The 17072-nt window shown below is 43.5% G+C and overlaps 1 protein-coding gene across 1 annotated transcript in view; it reads right to left on the bottom strand.

Moving 5' to 3' along the window:
* The window catches only part of trpm2 (transient receptor potential cation channel, subfamily M, member 2), a 114542-nt gene extending 98033 nt beyond the window's left edge, over nucleotides 1–16509 (bottom strand). Inside the window, exons 1-2 of the mRNA XM_055638177.1 lie at nucleotides 16457–16509; nucleotides 11909–12089 (exon numbers count right to left, since the gene is read on the bottom strand). The gene's annotated coding sequence lies outside the window, so the exon portion shown is untranslated. The remainder of the gene's footprint in view (nucleotides 1–11908; nucleotides 12090–16456) is intronic.
* Between the last annotated feature and the right edge of the window lie 563 nt (nucleotides 16510–17072).

Below are 17072 nucleotides of genomic sequence, written 5' to 3'. Positions count from 1 at the left end.
CATAACTGACGGGCAGGGCAAGTGAAAAAGTGGTTTGAAGAGTGTTTTTTGTAAAGTTTAAAATGTCAATAACTTGTAAAATCTAACATCAATACGAATGAAACATGTTTTCTTTACATCCCAGGACAATGGTGAGTAAGGTGGGCCAAATATTATAGCGCTATCATGTACTGTTTTGGTCGGGTTTTGGGATCTCACGCACACGCACACACGCATACAAACAAGATGAGAATTTTTGTAATATATAGATGGGCCAAACGCAGGCAGGTGGGATTAGTGTAGATGACATATGTTGGTCGGTGAGGGAAAGATGGGCCGAGGGTCCGTTTCCATGCTGTTTGACTATGACTCTATGACTAAATGTATCCCAATTGGAAAGAGGGATTCCAGGAGAAAGACAGATCATGTGAACAAACCAACCACGAAGAAAGGCTAATAAAATCAAAGAATAGACAATGCAAAATGACAAGAGCTAGGAGACCAGAGGAATGGGAATTTTGTTATGAATGAAAAGCAGGAAAGTGTAGCTTAGTCCAATTAATGTTAGTATTCGCATTGGAGAACACTACAAATATCCAAAAAATATTTTCAAATAGCATGGAAGAACTTGTAGCAATCCCTCCAACGACTTAATGATCTTAATAGAGGTGTTTAGAATAATTAAGTGAAAGTGCAGTCTTTTCCAAGGGTAGGGGCATCACGTACTGGAAGATATAGGTTGAAACAGAGAGGAAAAATATTTAATGGAAACCTGAGGGGCAACCTTTTGAGGATGATGTGTAATTGGAATGAGCTGCCAGAGGAAGTAGTCGAGGCAGATGCAGCAGCAACATTTAAAATACATTTGGACAGATACATGGAATGGAAAGATTTAGAGGGATATGGGCTAAATATGGGCAAATGGGAAACAGGACAAAGTTAGATGAGTCTAAGATGGGTCTAACTGAGATGGGTCATTTTTGTCGCCGTGGACTTGTTGTGTCGAAGGGCTGTATTACTCTAGCAGTTTGTGTGGTATGTTCTTGTGCTGTACTGTATTGTTCTATGTTCTATGACTTCTATAAGAGTAGTCCATGGCAACAAAATTATATTGATCAACTGTAAGGCAGAGCAATACTAGATGTAATTTAATCTTGGTTAGTGCAATGTTGCATTTTTGGGGGGTGGGGGGGAGGGGGTTATCTAATAAGGGTTTGATATATAATCGGGCCCTAGGGATTATTGATGAAGAAAGGGACATTAGTGTACAAAGATCCTTGAAAGTGATAGCACAGGTACAGAGGGTTGCAAAGAATGCATACAGGATTATTCCTTTGCTTAGTTGGGGCATAGAATATGAGCATCGGGAAATCTTGGTGCAGCATTATAAAACAGTGGTAGGCCATGTCTGGAGTATTGTGTGCAGTCTTACTTGCTATGCTGTAAGAAGAACGTGACTGTTCCAGGGAGGGCAACAGATGTTGACAAGGAACTACAGATGCTGATTTACAAAAAAAAACACAAAGTACTTCAGAATGACTGTTCAGTACAGTGGTGGAAAAAGCTGGAAGAGACATGGCAACTGGACAAAATCTAGTCAGTGATAGGTGTTTACAGGCAAGGGTTTTTTATAGGCAGATGTTTGGGCAAATACCAACAAATGAAAAGGCAAAAAGTGTGACATAAGGAGAAAAAGATTTAAGAGATACAAAATGTGGAAATAATATAGTTTGAAGGGGAATGGGAAAGGGAAGAATGGGTGCATATCCAGGTGGGGCACAGAGAAGAGAGGTGGAGGGGAAACAAGTGGGAGAAGTGGGGGTTGTTTAATTACCTAAAATTGGAGGAATCGATATACAATCTGCTGGGTTGTAAACAGCCCGAGCGGATTATGAGGAGCTGTTCATCCACTCTGTATGTGTCCTCACTCTGAAAATGGTGCAAGCCGAAGACAGAAAGATCAGTATGTGAATGGGAAGGGGAATTAAAATGATTAGCAACCGGGATATTCAGAAAACTTTGTCGGACCGAGCAGAAATGTTCAGCAAAACCATCACTAGGATGTTGCCTAGGATGAAATGTTACAGTTATGAGGAACTACAAGATGGGCTAGGTTTGTTTTCCTTGGAGCAGAAGCGACAGGATGGGATACGATAAAGGGCATCGATGAGATAGATAACTTTTCCCCACGGCAGAGATGTGTAAAGCCGTAGGGCATAGGTTTGAGGTGAAGAATAAGAGATTTAAAGGGAATCTGGGAAGAACTTTTTCATCCAGAGGCTGGATGAAATCAGGGACATACTGCCTGATGGGTTGGTGGAGTAAAAGACTTTTACAAAATTTGAGAAGTACCTAGATAATCACTTCACCAAGGCAAGTAGGCTACAGGTTATCTGCTGGAAAATGATATCAGTAGTGACAGGGAATTGATTGGGTCAGCATAGGCATGATGAGCCAAAAGGCCTCTTTCTGTGCTTTAGAGGTACAGAGATAGATACAGAGATACAGCGCGGAAACAGGCCCTTCGGCCCACATTGTACCAGTGATCACCTCATGTATTAACACTATCCTACGTACTAGGGACAATTTACAATTTTACCAAGCCAATTAGCCTACAAACCTGTACGTCTTTGGAGTGTGGGGGGGAAACTAGAGCACCCAGAGAAAGCCCATGCTGGTCATAGGGAGAACGTACAAACTACGTACAGACAGCATGTGTAGTCAGGATCGAACCCGGGTCTCTGCCGCTGTATGGCAGCAACAAGACCTGATGTCCTGCATCAACGAGTTTGAAGTGTCCACAGATATAGTAGTGACATCTATTAAAGTTTTATTAAACTCATCGAGTTCTGGGAGCTTTTGAACTGTTTAGAAAATTGCATATGTGACTGTTTTATTTAAGAAGGGAGACAAGAGGCAAAAGATTATAGATGTGTTAGATGGTTGGTTACAGTTCTGGCCACCACATTACAGGAAGGCTTTGCGGAGGTTCTATAGAAAGTGTAGAAAAGGTTCAAAGGGATTTTGTCTGCATTGGAGAGCATTAGCTATAAAGAGAGGCTAGTTTGTTTTCCCTGGAGCATTGGAGGCTGAGTGGCATCCTGAGAGAAGGATAGATATGTAGACAGACACAGACAGAGAGTCTTTTTTCCCCAAGGGTGGAATGTCAAATACTGGGGTGGCGGGGACATAGCTTCTAAGTAAGAAGGGAATCGTTTAAAGAGGATTTATAAGGCAAGCTTTTAACCTGTGCATCTTACTTACCATGGGAGGTGGTGGAAGCAGATATGGTGGCAACTTTGACGGGCACAGTACAGGTACGGAATAGTGGAATACAGACAAACAAGCTGACAGATGGGCAAGACACAAACTGCTGGAGAAACTCAGCGAGTCACGCAGAATTTGTGAAAGGAATGGACAGATGAGCTGGAAAAGGTGCAGAGAAGATTTGCGAGGATGTTGCCAGGACTAGAGGGCCTGAGCCTTGGGAAGCAGGTTAGGACTCTATTCCTTGGTGCGCATAGGAGGAGGAGGAGGGGTGATCTTATAGAGGTTTACAAAATCACGATAGGAATAGATTGGGTAGATGTACAGAGTCTCTTGCCCGGAGCATGGGAACAAACATGGGTTTAAGGTGAGGAGGGAAAGATTTAATAAGAACCTGAGGAATAACTTTTTCACACAAATGGTGGTGGGTTTATAGAACAAGCTGCAGGAGGAGGTATTGAGACATGGATAGGACAGGTTAAGAGGGATATGGGCCAAACGCAGGCAGGACTAGTGTAGAAGGGACATGTTGGTCGGCGTGGGCAAGTTGGGCCAAAGGGACTGTTTCCACGCTGCATAACTCTGACTGTACAATGTTTCAAGCTCGTATCCTTCTTTCAGTCACCAAAACATTGCCCATTCATTCCCTCTGGCGATGTTGACTGACCCCCTAAGATACTCCAACACTGTGTTTGCCCAAGATCCCAGCATCTGCAGTTCTTCAAGTATCCAATTTACTACTTCCTCGGGTAGCTTGTTCCACATACACAGCATCCTCTGTGTGACAAAAATCTTACATCGCTGACCTTAAGTTTTAGTTTGGGACTTTCCCGGCCTGGGAAAAACACTGTGGCCATTTACCTATCTAAGTCCCTCATGATTTTATATATCTCTATAAAGTCAGTCCTCAATGTCCTACGTTCAAGGAGAAAAGACCCCAGGCAATCCAATCTCTCCTTATGATTCAAGCTTTCCAGTCCCAGTATCATAACATGAACATATAGTAGATAAACTATTTCCTCTGCTGAAGGATACCAGAAATATTTAATCCTGAAGCCAAAACCAAACTATTTCAAAGTGAAAACAGAATTAGAATACACAGAGAGATTGTCCATAATCCAACTAAATCAAAATATGTTGAATGCCTTCCTCATGTGATAGTCATAGAATTCCAACACACTGTAACAGGCCTTTCAGACCCCTTTTGCCTATCTATACTAATTCCTTTTGCTCTGTTTAACTCTATTTAAATGCCTCTCTAATTGTCTCTTAATGTTAGAGATTGAATCTAACTCCACCAGTTTCCCCAGCAATTGCCAACCACTCTCTTTGTAAAAAAACATTTCCCTCAAATCCCCTTTCAAACTTCCTTCTTAAACCTATGATCTCTTTTTTTGACACATTTACAATCGTTCTGATGATTAATTCTTAAATACAATGATACAATTGATACAACGATACAATTTATTTGTTGTCATTTGAACTTCATTGAGGTTCAAACGAAATTTGGTTTCTGCAGTCATACACACAAGTAGAAGAACCAAGAATCAATACAATTTACACAAACATCCATCACAGCGATTCTCCTCCTCACTGTGATGGAAGGCAAAGTCTTATCTCTTCCCTGCACTCCCCATTCTCCTCCCGATGTCAGAGTCGAAGCATTCATTATTTCTTGTTGTCATTTTTTTCTGATATCCTCCCATGAGAGATTAGCCTCTGCACTTGCAGGAACAAATCAAAATTCAAAAGAAAAATGAATAAAAAGCACAACAATGGAATAGTCTTTCCCTAAGGCTTGACTACGGTTTCCAATGTTGTCTGGTCAAACTTACGCAGAAAACCAAACGATCCCAGCTGTCATTTCCAGTTAATTGAGACTTCGCCTTCTGTGACTCTCTGACTTCATTTTACCCGTTAAATTATACATTATCAATCCGTCTTGCACACTGGGTACTGGCAGAATTGCTGAATCACTCGAGGTAAAGTATGCATGCAAAACTGTTGTTCACTGATGTCTCCTGGAGATTCTCCTGGTGCAATGGTCACAGTTTGGAGTGGGCCTGGGTTGCTTGGTTACGTGAAGCTCGGGGTAGGGTTGGAGAAAAGGAAATACTACATGTTGCTTAAGATATAATTAGGCATTGTTGAAACCAACACCTCCTTGCCTTCTATTACATTCATTCAGCTTTGTATATAATCTCAACTATAATCCCAATTACTTCCTGCCTCGTCCCTTGGTTTCAGCGTATACTTTCCATGCACGCGAGGAATTTGAACATATTAAGTTTCCGTGAAACCTAAAATGTTCAAATCCCTTAAAGTCTACTTGCTATCTCTAAACCTACTACAGGTACTTGCAAACTCTAACTCTAAACCCACTAACCTTGGCTGTCTGTTAAGTGTTGCCTTAATATGATTTTTATTATTCATCACTAACTTTCACCTGCGACTAATGATGGCAAGTTCATTTATCAGCTAAACATACCCTGGAACTTCATACCTTCTAGAAGCACTTTTTAACATCAATAACAGCCATCTGTCCTAATATTTGTGTCATTAACTTGAGTTACATAGATACATAGACAATAGGTGCAGGAGTAGGACGTTCGACCCTTCGAGCCAGAACCGCCATTCAATGTGATCATGGCTGATCATCCACAATCAGTACCACGTTCCTGCCTTCTCCCCATACCCCTTGATTCCGCTAGCCCTAAGAGCTCTATCTAACTCTCTTTTGAATGCATCCAGTGAATCGGCCTCCACTGCCTTCCGAGGCAGAGAATTCCACAAATTCACAACTCTCTGAGTGAAAAAATGTTTCCTCATCTCAGTTCTAAATTGCCTCGTATCGCATGGGAACAGGTCCTTTAGCCCATAGAGTATGTGCAGAGGAAAGAAACAATATGGAACCTCCCACCCCTGCAATCAGTCTGAAGAAGTTTCTCGATCCAAAACATCACCTATCCATGTTCTCTAGCTAACTGACCTGCTGAATTACTTCTACACTTTGTCTTTCCTTGGTAAACCAGCATCTGCAAATCCTTGTTTCTTGTATGTCCAGAACCAGATGTCAAGTTAAACTAATCTCCTCAACATGCACATGATCCATGACCCTACATTCCCTGCATATCAATTTCTCTTAAATGCTGTTAGAGTACCTGCCTCAACTACCATCTATGGCATCTCATTCCATACACTAACCACCCTCTGTATATAAAAGTGGTTCCTCTGGTTCCTGTTAAATCTAGCCCATCTCACTTTAAACTGTCTTTCTGTTTCTGATTCCTCTTCCCTGGGTAAAATACCGTATGTTCACCCTGTTATTTTATGTTCCTTCATGATTTTATACATCTTTATAATATAGAGGCACAGTGGCACAGCGGTAAAGTTGCTGCTTTACAGCAACGGAGACCCGGGATCGATCCTGACTACGGGGGCTTGTCTGTACGGTGTTTGTACGTTCTGCCTGTGACCTGCGTGGGTTTTCTCCGTGATCTCCAGTTTCCTCCCACATTCCAATTTCATACAGATTTGTGGGTTAATGGATTGGTATTATTGTAAATTGTCCTTAGTGTGTGAAGGATAGTGTTAGTGTGCGGGGATCACTGGCCGGTGCGGACTCGGTGGGCTGAAACTAAATATGTTGTCAGGATGGAAAGGGTGCAGAGAAGGTGTAGGAGTACAGGAGGCTGTGGGTTGACCTGACAGAAATAAAAACAATCATGAGAGATGTACATGGTCGCAGTCTTTTCTTGGTTAGAGGAGATATAGCTAGAGGGCATGAATTTAAGGTGAGAGGGGACGATTTAAAAGGGATCTAAACTACAATGTTTACACACAGAGGGTGGTGTTATATGGAATAAGCTTCCAGAGGAAACTGTACAGCCAGGTCCAACAGCAATTTTTAAAATACTTTAAGAAAGGTACATGGATAGGAAATGTTTGGAGGGATATGGGCCAAATATAGGCTAAAGCGACTAGAACACATAAATCTTTGTCGGCACGAATGAGTTGGGTTGAGGGGCTGTATGATGTGCAGACTCTTGTATTCCAGGTGTATACTTTCCAATGCCTGTTATAAACCAGTAAGATATATTTTTCCATGTATCCAAATAATCCAGCAAAAAATGTTATTTTTCATCATAAATGTCTGCGGCCATTGCATGTTGGCATACATTGGTTTGCTTAAAAGGATACTTTTGTGCCCTTGAACATCAACATTCCCCAATGGAAAGTGAAGATGATCATCAGAACTTAAATCTAGATCAGTGGGCCGAGTTTTGTCATAGGGAATTTAACTCACTCACATGCGAGGCTTTGTAGTTTGGTGAATCAAATCAGGGCAGGTCTGATACAATAAATAGTGGAGCCCTGATTAGAGAGACTGCGGGGTACAGGTACATAGTTACGTGAAAGTGGCAACATAAATGGACAGGGTAGTAAAGAAGGCATTTGGCTTTTATTGGTCAGGGTGATTAAGTAGTGCAGTTGGAAAATCATGTTACAAAAGTACAAGTTGCTTGTGAGGCCGTGCTTGGAGCATCCTGTGCAATTCTGCTCGCTCAGATGTGGGAAGCTATAAGCTGGAAAAGGTGCAGAAAAAATTCTTAAATATGTTGCTCCAACTGTAAGCCTTGAGATACAAGGAGAAACTAGATAGTCTGGGATTCTTTCCTCTGGAATATGGGAGATTAAGCGGATCTTATGGATGCATACACAATCATGAGGGCACTAGGTAGTGTTACAATATTGTTTTAAAGTAAGGGAGTCTAAATCTAGAAGGCATAGACAAGGTGAGAGGATAAAGTTTTATCATCTACCGCACCTCAGCCCACTTCCCCAGCGGATCAAGGTCTCTGCAATTGTTAATAATCTTCTTCACAGCTACAATACTGCCTATTTTAGCGTCACCAGCAAATTTACAAACCGTACCTTTCACATTCTCATCCACATCATTGACATAGATGACAAACAACAAAGGCTCAGCAACAACTCGTGAGGCACACTACAACTCGCTGTCTCCAGTCCGAGAAGAATCCTTCAACCATCACCCTGTTTCCTACCATCAAGCCAATTATACATCCAATTAGCTTGCTCTCCATGGATCATACAGTATGTGATCTAACCTTTCAGAGTACTCCATCATAACAAACTCTATCTAAAGCCTTGCTGAAATCCATATTGACTATGGATATGGCCGTACAATTATCTACCTTCTTGGTTACTGCCTCAAATAACTCAAAACTACTTTTGAGACATGATTTCCCATGCACAAAGCTATACTAACTATCGTAAAGCATTTATTTTGCAGTAAGCACAGTCCTTGGCATTGATGGCAGAGCTCCCATTTTTGTTCTGAATAGGCTACATCCTCGATGTACGACCCTTTTATTATCAATATGCCTCCAGCATACTTTCAGTTCCCATCCACATTGAGGACTAACCTTTCTTTTCTACTCTTTGTCTCTCGTGATTTTTTCTGTTAATTTAAAACTATGCACCTAGAAACTAGAATTAGGACCTTAAATATGTTCTCTCAGCACACACCTAGGAATCAGCAAAGGAATTTCAAGCAAATATTTTGGCTAAAGGGAAAATGGAAGTGATCAAGGATGTTGGATGTGAATCTACAAGAATAAAGATTCTTTATTCAATTGTTTAAGCAATTGTTAGCCAAGACACTGCCAAATGTATTTGTGGCTTCTTGTTTAGGTGAGAAGCTGGGCTTTCTGCTGAATTCCAAGTTTCCCTTTTTGAATCTCTTCCATACAACAGGCCTCACAGTTTAGAAAGTTAGACACAAAATGCTGGAGTGACTCAACGGGTCAGGCAGCACCTCTAGAGATAAAGGATAGGTGACGTTTTGAGTCAATACCCTTCTTTAGACTGACCTGACCCAACTGTCACCTATCCTTTTTCTCCAGAGAAGCTCTAACCCACTGAATTTAGTTAGTTTAGGTTAACTAACCACTGAGTTAACCACCAAGTCAGTGCTGACCAGCGATCCCTGCACACTAATGCTATCCAACACACACTATGGACAATTTTATATTTATACAAGCAAATTAACCTTCACACCCGTCCGTCTTTTGAGTGTGAGAGGCAACCAGAGCACCCGAGCAACACTAATGCAGGTCATGGGGAGAACGTATAGACAAGCACCCATAGTCAGAATTGAACCCGGATCTCTGGCGCTGTAAGGCAGAAACTCTACCGCTGTGCCTCTGTGCCGCCACTCCAGCACTTTGTGTCTGACTTTGGTATAAACCAGCACTGGAAGGCATCACAGAGAAATGTGAGGCGTTACATCTTGGGAAGTCTAACATGGGCAGGACCTACACAGTGAATGGTGGGGCTCTGTGGAGTGCTGAGGAGCAGAGGGATCTAGGAGTGAAGGTGCATGGTTCCTTGAAGGTGGAGTCACAGGTAGATAGGGCGGTCAAAAAGGCTTTTGGCACATTGGCCTTCATCAGTCAGAGTATTGTATAGACTTTGGGAGGTCATGTTGCAGTTGTGTAAGACGTTGACGAGGAGTAATGTGTTCAGTTCTTGGCACCATGTTATAGGAAGATGTTGTTAAGCTGGAATGAGTGCAGAGAAGATTTCCAAGGATGTTGTCAGCATGAGAGGGTCTGACCTATAGGGAGAGGTTGAGTAGGCTGGGGCTCTATTCCTTGGAGCGCAGGAGGATGAAGGGGGATCTTATAGAGTTGTACAAAATAATGAGAGGAATAGATTGGATAGATGCACAGAGTCTCTTGCCAAGAGTAGGTGAATCGAGGACCAGAGGACATAGGTTTAAGGTGAAGGGGAAAAGATTTAATAGGAATCTGAGGGGTAACTTTCTCACACAAAAGGTGGTGGGTGTATGGAACGAGCTGCCAGTTGAGATAGTTGAGGCAGGTACTATCCCAACGTTGAAGAAACAGTTAGACAGGTACACAAATAGAACAGGTTTGGAGGGATCAAATGCAGGCAGCCGAGACTAGTGTAGCTTGGCCGGTGTGGGCAAGTTGGGCTGAAGGGCCTGTTTCCACAATGACTCTGTGGCCCACACTTCCTTCCTATCACACTTACAGTTTTGAATACTGTTGATTTGGTCCAGATTTATTGCTGCTGTAAAAAGTACTTCAGAACTACTACCAGTGGCATAGAGGTAGCTGGTACTGCACTGAGCATCTACTGCCCAATTTAAAACCCCAACCAAGAGGGTACTATTTATCTTATAATTGCTAAGAGCATAGTTCTCACAGCGGCTATGGTCAGACACTGGCCTCATTTAACGGAGTCCGTGGAAGGATGGAGGCAGCTGGAGATGGCCTGCTGGGAGACCAGCTGTCATTCTGGGAGTCTCTGGTCAGGTCTTTCAGAGGGAAGTTTCCCCTCTTGGTAGGGATGGACATGGACATGTAGTGTAGCTAGGCTGCGCTGTGGATACTGGAGGCCAGTGGTTAATGGTGGTGGATGGGACACAAAGTGCTGGAGTAATTCAGCGGGTCAGGAAATATATCTGGAAAACATGGTGGTGGACGCTGATTCAGCTCCAACCATCATTCAAGTTCACATCGATCACTGGAAGGGAGACTCTGCAGAAAGACATTGTCTCAGGATGCTCCTCAGCTTCTTCCCGCAGACTGATAAACGGACTTAGCCCCCTGCCAAAGTATCGCGCACCAACCATTAACCTGGACACACTGCAGCAGCTGTCGATCGGAACGCCTGTTGATGTTTAGTAGAGAGTAGAGTGTTTAATTTAATTTGTTCATGATATATGTACTTTTATTTCTATTTATTTGTTGTTATTTGTACTGCACACTGAATGGACACTGGTTGAGCAACGTTTTTTTGTTTCCTCTGGGTATGTGAGTACTCAGGAAATGACAATAAAGATATACTGATACTGATACTGGTCTTGTTCCCATTTCACATCACTGTGCAGAACGTCTAAACAGCAAGTGCTCGGAAATCATACACCAATTTCTCGTGTGGCCTTGTAAACGCACCCAAACTTTAGCGTTTAGCGTATGTTTGCTGCTACAGTCACAATCATACAGCATGGAAACAGGCCCTTCGGCCCAGCTTGCCCATGCCGACCAAGATGCCCCATTTACAAGAGTCCTATCTGTCTGCATTTGGCCCAGATCCCTCTGAAACTTGCCTATCGGGGTATCTGCCCAAATGCCTTTTAAATGTTTTGGTTTCTACCTCACCTACCTCGTCTCGGCAGCTTATTCCATATACCCATAAAGTTTCCTTCCTATAACAGGGAGGCCAAAACAAGATGAGTTCGGGGCAATTTGCCAGCAATAGCCTGACTGCGACTGTTTGACTGGGTTCAAGGAAATTAACGTACTGCTCAATACTCCCAGAAAGCAGACCTTGTTACCAGTTGCAGATACTTCTGTAAGGCAATGCGCTGTTTATTTATTGGCAAAATAAAGCCAATCAACAAATGCCCACTGATTATCGATAACTTAATTCATGCGATTTGATGATTCCACTTTACTTTTTAAAATCTCTATGTTCAGCCTTTTTCACCCAGAATGTTTCCAATGGATAGCACTGTGTGCTTGCGAGAAAAGTGCAATTGACATATGCGTTTAATTTTTGAGGATGAAATACATTCTTACCTAACCACAACCACTCCATAATATCTCACCTGCTCTCACAAACGTTGAAGAGATTTTCAGTCTTGAACAATGATCGCCTCCTGTCACAAAAGTTCGTCATCGGTAGGAACCCCCCATGTTTGAATTCTTCCAGATGCCTCAGAAAGCCGGGATGAAGATCCAGCTTATGCCCCGACCTGCCACAGCGTGACTTGCTAACGGTTGGCGAACCTATTGTAAAAACATGACACAAACTGCTGAAAGACAACCCGTTTGGAGAACACCGCTGCTACTCAAAGCGCATATTCTGGCTGGAGAGCTTCTTTGGAATCGCCTGCAATCTTGTTTTTGCTTCAGAAAAAGTTTCTTGCCTCTCTGTTGTGAAATGGGCGGAGAGGTCAATGTGCTGAGCAAGTTTTGGACTGACCACAGCTCGGTCACGTTAGACTTCCCCTATGTGCTCATTTCGCAGACTGCCGGGAATTCGCTCTAGCAATCTGGGTTCACATCAAAGTATCACTCATCGCCTTGCTCGCCCGTTGATTTTATTCACTTCCAGAGCGTTGCCAGTCTGAATGAAGAACGTTTACCTGATCAATGCATCAATGCTATGTATCACCAGAACATGAACACGAGTTGACGAATCACTGCCCCCAGGTATCACCAGAAATGTGGAATTCCCAATGTAAACTTCTCTGAAGATAGACATAAAGTGCTGGAGTAACTCAGCGACACAGGCTGAAAGAATCTGAAGAGAAAGAATGACCATCCTTTTCTCTCACACGCACTGCCCTTCACTCTCAACCCGTCGCGTCCCCCCCCCCCCCCCCCCCCCACATCCCCCCCCATCCCCCCCCCATCTCCCTGACCCCGTCCACATTTCTCTCAACCCCCTCCCCGCCCCCCTCTCTTCGCCCCCTGCCCCCCTTTCCATCTCACCCACACCTGCCCTTGCCCTGTCACCCTGCCCCCTCTTTCTCTCACCCACCTCGTCTCTTACCCCCCCCCCCCCCCCCCCTTTCTATCTCCCTCTTGCCCCATTTCTCACTGTCCCGAACTTCACAATACTCAAGTGCAGTCTGATCAGTGCCCTTAAAGCTTCTGCATTACATCCCTGTTGTCCCTGTTTTTATATTCTAGTCCTCTCTAACATTTCATTTGCCTTCCGTACTACTGATTCAACTTACAAATTAATCTTTTGGGAATCCTGTGCCAGCACTCCCAAGTCCATCTGAACCTTTTGATTTTTGCATAGTCTATATTATTGGCGAGCTAACCTTCATATTTCATCTCTTTCTCCTCACATTGCCTTTTTAGTTCCCTTCAGCCACCAATGATCCTTCTACATTTCCTTGAACATCATCTGCTTTGATCTGTCAATTTCACACCTTACCCTTTCATATCTCTAGTTTTCCTCTCCCCTGACTCAGTCTGAAGAAAGGACTCAACCCAAAATGTCACCCATTCCTTCTCACCAGAGATGCTGCCTTATGTTGAGTTACTCCAGCATTTTGTGTCTATCTTCGGTGTAAACCAGCACCCGCAGTTCCTTCCTAAACCTTATGTTGAATGCTGTGAGCCATGGCTGGCCTTAAGCCAATTGCTCCCAATTGGGGCCCCACGCCTAATGGTGCCCTGCCCTAGGGTAATCTACTCTCGCTCGTCTCAGTTTCCTCCAGTTTACTCCGCATTGTTAAAAGACGTTTTCTTTGGCATGGTGACTGACCAAAGTTTCTAGAGGCCGTCAGATTTACATTTGTTTCAATCTCATGGTGTGAGTTTCCCTTCCGTCGAGTGTAAACACAGATGACTGGATCTTACTACTAGCTGATTCATTTTGTGTCACAGAACCATAAATGTGGTAAGTTTTAGTGACCATATATCTGAAATACAAAGTCACTGATTTTCGGAAATTTTTCTGTAAAGAGCAGTAAAGATGATCGTATATCATTATGGTTGTTATATGTTTTCTGCTTTGTTCAATCATATTTACAGACTGTACAAGTATTATTTTAAATAAATAAATAAATAAATGACATGTGTAAACAGACGTGGCTTTATTTGGTTTAAGCGAGCTCTCGTGAGGAAAGTTGGAAAGAGTCAACTTGGGAGGGAAACCAAGTAGTTAAATCGTAAAATCCATGGTTTTATGGCAAGCCTTCCACTCAAAAAGGTATGCAGTAATCAAAGCTCGAAAGGGTAGGATCGGGCTGAAGCCCAAAATTTAATGCCTGGACTGGTTTTTCGCCAATAGTTATTGGTTTTCCAGGATCTAGTTAATTAAATTACTTTTTTTTTTTCATTTCACAGTCACTAAAACAAGTGGTATTGTAACTATGTACTTTTCAGAGGTGGTCTACACATTTTGTTTGTTACTAGTAGGCTTGCATGTATGCAATTTTATATTAAAATGCAGCTTAGATCTGTTTGGTCCATTAACTCGCAGGCACTTTTTAAGCACACATTTTGATTACTTTCCATTCTACCATAGAGCTATAAAGTCTATAATAGACTGTATTTCTATTTCTATGATTCTACAGACCTTGGCTGGGAACCTGGGGCTCACCAAAATTGTTCCCAATTGGATCCCCGCACCTCCTAAGGCCGGCCCTGCTGTGAGCTATTCATTTCCTGCCCATGGAGGTACGGTAGCATCAGAAAATAAAGGCCGTCACTTTCACTTTCCACAGATAAACAGTGGACTTGCACGCCTTGCAATTCTGCTGACCTTGAGTGCTGGCTGTCAGGTCAGGCAGGGCCCAGAGAGAAACTGCAATGCGGCAACAAACTGAACCATGGACTACTACATCTTGCTAACAGCACTCCTCTCACGTTTTAACAAACTTATCCCAGTGCCTGGAGGCTTTATATTTGCACTTAAGCTGTGCCCTCGTGATGCTAGCCAGACCACTCAGGCCTTAAGCCGCACTCACAGGTAGGAGCAAATCAGGAATGCTGTTGGTGGAAGCAGGCTCACAGTTTCTGTCTGTTTGACTGAAAGTGGGCCAAAGGAACTGCATGAAATTCTCCACCCATTAACTTCCATACCCTTCCTTTCAATTTCACACTCTCACTTTCATACACTTTTATTCACCTTCACTTCTTCTTTTTCACCTTTGCTCACTCCCTTCTTCATGCTTGTCTTTCCTTCCTTCACCCTTACACCATCATCAAATCTATGATACCTTCCAATGCCCTCACTCACATTTATATCTCCGCTTTCACCCTCAATTTTCCTCTTTACTCACGCCCCCCATTCCTCACAGCTCTATTTCATCCCCTCCCCTTTTCTGTTCCCTGCCCCCCTTTAATCCAGCACACTAACAGCCTTTATCTGTCTCTCATACCCTTATTTCTCTCCTAAAACCACTTCCTCTCTCTCTCCCACCTTTCCTCTCTCTCTCCTTTCTCTCTGACATCCTTTTCTCTCTCTATCACCCGTGCTTTGTCGCTAACACCTTTCCTTCATCCTTCACACACTTCCCTCCATCTTTCGCAACCTTCCTTTCTCTCTCACTTTTTCTTCTCTGGCTCCATTCCCTTTTCTCTCATCAGTTCATGTTCATAAGTGATATGAAAGAATTAGGCCATTTGGCCCATCAAGTCTACTCCGCCATTGGCTGATCTACTGTATCTCTCCCTCGGAACCCCATTCTCCTGCCTTCTTCCCATAACCTCTGACACCCGTACTAATCAAGAATCTATCTATCTCCACTTTAAAAGGTATCCATTGACTTGTCCTCTGCAACCTTCTGCAGCAAAGAATTCCACAGATTCACCACCCTCAGAATAAAGAAATTCCTCCTCATCTCCTTCCTAAAGGAATGTCCTTTAATTTTGAGGCACTAATAGTTCTCATTTCTCTCTGACACCCTTTATTTCCCTCCCATCCCCCATCTCTCTCGCGTGCCCTTCCTTCCTCTTTCACACCCTCCTTTTCCCTCTGACATCCTTCCTTTTCCCCATGCACACTCTCTTTATCCCTTGCACCCTTCATCCTTCTCTTACAACCTCACTGCTTTCACCCTCATATCCTCCATGTAACCATCACCATTTTCGCCATTCGTTCACACAGTTCCCCTGACACTTTCCCCTTCACCCTGACACCACCCTGCACCCTTGCACCCTCTCCTTTGCTCGTAAATCCTCCACTTGAAACTTCCCCTTCCACTACTGACTGCACCCAGCACCAAAGTGATTATGGGGCATCTCTATGCCTGTTTTCGGTAGCTGCTGACTGAAAAGTTGTATTGAGTTCCCTTTTATCTGTCTTGCCCACCTCTACAGCTCCCTCCCCATCACTCCCCTCTGACTACCCCAGTATCTCCAGCATGAGGGACAAATTGCAGGTCGCTGCAGACTCAGGCGTGGTGTCTTTCATCAAGCCATGGCTGCTGCCTGTGATCCAGATTCATCTCTGTGTAAAGCAGTAATGTGGCAGCAGACTGTCCCCTGGACCGCTATCTTGTTTAACTGCACTACCTTCCATCTTCCATCTAACATATTCTGTGCCGTACACATGCACTTAATCGTGCCCCTACTTTAGCCTGAGATGCAGGCCGGATCCCTCACCCTGTCAACCCTCAACCCATACTCACAAGTGGGAGCAGGTCAGGAATGCTGTCCGAGGAGCAGGCTCCAAGCTTCTTTCTGTCTGACTGGAAATGATTGCTTAGTTCGGCTGAAGAAACTGCAGGAGCTACCCTGCTAATTTGGTAGACAGCCAGAACACTTAAAACCAAAGCTTGCCCCTGAGGAGTATTGGCATTGTGTTTTGAATTGCTGCTAATGGATTATTAGATCTTAACTATTGATTATTTTCTCTCAGAGAGGTTATGTAATGCAGAAATGTGAGAGGCAACGTAGGCAGAGTGAGAAGGAGGAATGCTGCCTGGCCCACTGAGTTACTCCAGCATTTTTGTGCCGTTCCTTGTGAGAGACCAAAAGGTGGCATGAGGAAAGTGTGAAGATTTTGCGAGTGGAGCAAGGAGAGCAGGGAGGAATTATTAGGTGGTGAGGAGTAGGTGAGGATGTGGGGTCAGAGTGTGTGATGGATGGGTGTCAGATAGGGGTCAGGAAACGGAGGAGAAAAGAGATGATCTGGAAAGAAGGGAACTGAAGGTTTAGGCTTGGGAGAGGGACAGGATTAGCTTAAGGACATTGATGATGGAGAGGGAATGGGAAGAAGGTGGTCTGGAGTTTGTTGAGAGGAGT

The sequence above is a fragment of the Leucoraja erinacea genome, chromosome 7 (assembly GCF_028641065.1).
Source record: "Leucoraja erinacea ecotype New England chromosome 7, Leri_hhj_1, whole genome shotgun sequence".
NCBI lineage: Eukaryota > Metazoa > Chordata > Chondrichthyes > Rajiformes > Rajidae > Leucoraja > Leucoraja erinaceus.
The sequence above is the reverse complement of the archived record's forward strand: the minus strand, read 5'-3'. Positions and strand labels throughout refer to the sequence as shown.